Genomic DNA, 3,156 nt, shown 5'->3' with positions numbered 1-3,156 from the left:
TTCAATAATTGTAATGAACATTTTTTGAGAAATATAAATTTGTTGTATAATGCATGTTTATTTTTAGCATTGTGTTATTGCATCTGGTGTTAATAAAATGAACAAATGACTCTAATGGAAGCAATTAAAGAAACTGAAATGTTCTGCTAATTACCAAAATTCTGGGGAGGCTTTTTTGTATATAATTAATAATTTTGTATTATTTGAAATGAATATAGCAATAATAGTTTATAATGAAGTGATTTTGCATTTGGTTTATTAATACATTCTTTGTAATTATTTTTTTTTCTCTGTAGCTTACAAGTTTCAGATGACCACCTACAGTTTGGCAATGTACACGCTTAAGAGAGTACTTTATTAGAGTTGTGTTAGGCAAGTCCTTACAACACAAAATTATCTTATAACTCTTAACAATGCCTACTTCTTTTTTTTTTTTTTCCCATTATGATGGTGCTAGTATGTTGTAAATATTTAAATTAAGTTCTGACATCTCAACTGTCTCTTGTTTAACAGTATTCTACTAGTTGGCTAGTGGCTACATTTTTAACATCAGTTTAGGGACCTACATCTACCAAATTTCCCTTGATTCACAATGACCACGTTAAACTACTCTTAGTACGTAAGTATTTAGACGTTTCTGTCACTACTGAAAAATGTGTCTTGCTGCATCTCTCTGTAAATCCAAAACTGTAAAGCACGCTTTTTTGATTAGCAAAGCAGAAATATCCTTGCAGAAATAGCCCTGGGATTTTCCTTCTTTTTGTAATAGTAGATCCCATCCACGTAAGGAGACTCGAATTTGGTTTGTTCTCTGAGGAGAATGTATGGTGCAGGAAGTCCTGTGATATTTGCATGTAAGTTATCAAGGAACAAATTAAGAGAACATTGACTTCTTTTTCTCTCCTCTAATTGGCATTGCCCAATGCGGTCCATATGTAGCGCTCTCAGTACTGTAGCTTTTGGGGGGGTGCTGTTTGACATCTTGAAGTCTGAGAGGAATGGCTGCTACCTGTGCACCTTAAAACAGTAGTGAGTGGCGTGATGATCCCAGCGTGTCCTTGAAGCAGGTGCAGTTGCACTTACAGACTGTACGGTACACTTAAAGTTGCTGCCTAACAACATGCAATCTTGGATGTTTTGGACAACTGTGCGTGTGTTGCATGGCATACTCCCTCTACTCCCGCATATTTCGGCCTTCTATTTACTAGATAGAAACATGGACTCTTGCATACGGAACTGAAAGCCACCTGATGCAATAGCTGCTATAAAGTGCTCCATCTCACCCCTCTTCTGTTTGAATCAGGGCTTCATCTTCCTCTAGTGATAGTGACCTCTCCTTTACGCAGGTATCCTACAGCTGCTTGAAAGAGAATTACACTACTTACAGAATGAGAGATAAAAAGTGAAGATCTTAACATGCCTTTAGAAGCTTCTGGTCTCTTGTTCCCTGAAGGCAGTAGGCTGCTACTGTTATTTCACAAAGGTCTCATCGATATTATTAAGAGGTCATTGCATAAAATGAGATAGCATCTGAAATTTTGTTTGCAAGTTGGGAAAAAGAGCTCGTGTTCTACTGTGGAAATCACCAGGCTTTGCTGCAGAGCCAAGAAATTCCACGTTGCTGGAAAACTTTCTCCGTAACCACAAAACACCCTTTATTCCGAGCCAATCCTATTTGCACAGCCCTGACCAGGTGTGTTGTTCAGATAACCAGGCTTCTTGACGTGGTCAGAGGGGAAGGGGGGAGGTTGTTCAGGTGGAATCGGCACGCTTGCTCGCTGCCTGGGGCAGTGCTGGTTGTGGTACTTTGCAGGTAGCCCCCGTGGCCAGCTTACCTTATGGCTCATCTCAGCTGACCTGCTGCAGCGTTTGTGCTCGCTCCAAGTCTTCTTCTATCCCCTACTTCTTAGTACAGCAGAGCAAAGCAGCATCCAGTGTCATTTGAGATAAATGATCGGGAAGCAGAGGGAGGAAAATAAAGGGGGGGGAAAAAAAAAGAAAGAGAACATTGCATTTAATCACAAAGTGGAAAATTCTTGTGGCATGTGCTGCGTTTGTATTTACCAATGTTCACGTTCATTACCTCCTCAGCCACAAGATCTAGACATACGTAATTCAGGAGTTAAAAGTGAATTTTGCATTTTTACAGCAGTACAATAAATGAAGACTTGGAAAAAAAAAATGTTTTGAAGACCTCAGTTTATTTTTGGGTGGAAGAACAGTTCCTAATAGTCTTACAGTGCTATTTCATCGTTACCATTTAAGATTGCACGTGAGCGTGATTTTACATGGATTTGTGTTAAGCTGATGAGGAACAGAGCTATTACTTGGTATCTGCAGGCAGCTTGATATGAGTATTTTTAAGGTAAGGATTTAATGGTAGTTTTTACTGCATTTTGAGCACATGCATGTTAAGTTCTTGAACTTGGAATAGATTTCGTTTTTTTTCTGCTTTTGGGCAGAATAGCATTTTTTTTTTGCGTGAGCCACCAATATTCCTCTTTATTCTCTCTGATCTAGAGACCCAGCTTCTTGTTGTTAGAATGAAGAAAAGGGTTTCCCATTATTTTGCGTCTCTAATGCCCAATTAACCGTGTTATAAAAAGCTGATTGAGAAAATGTCACACATAAGGCAGTCAGTTAGATTTAATCACTTTCAGTGTGTAGGCATTGCCAGATGTAGTGCAATAAACTCGACAGAGCATTGCTGCTGCTAATTTACCAAGGAGATTTACTTTCTTTAAAATCTTCAGACGTGAACACGAAAATGCTATTTGAGACTCCAGTCTCCCAAGAACGGCTGCGTGAGAGTTATCTTCTGCGACCAAGTATCTGCCGACAGTGTTTTGAGTGCTGTTTTATGGAAGAGCAGGGTTGGCTGGGGAGCGTTTGAAGAGTGACAAAAAGCAAATGTTGCCGTATTCAAAACATTAACCGGAGCTAATTAACTGGAGCTTCCCCCCCCACCCCCGCGAGCCCTACCCCAGAGTTAGGTTTACACTGAAAGAGAGCAGCGAGCGTTAAAAGCGCCTGAGCCTTTATTTAAATGATTTTTCTGGTTACGTTGAGTTTACACAGCTTTTATTTTGTAAGGACGAACACTGGTTCTGTTTTTTAAGCCCGGTGGAAGCTGCGTTGCCCGAAGCCGCCGCCCTG

This window comes from Charadrius vociferus, unplaced genomic scaffold (assembly GCF_000708025.1).
Source record: "Charadrius vociferus isolate BGI_N301 unplaced genomic scaffold, ASM70802v2 scaffold247, whole genome shotgun sequence".
NCBI lineage: Eukaryota > Metazoa > Chordata > Aves > Charadriiformes > Charadriidae > Charadrius > Charadrius vociferus.
Note: the sequence above shows the minus strand (reverse complement) of the source record.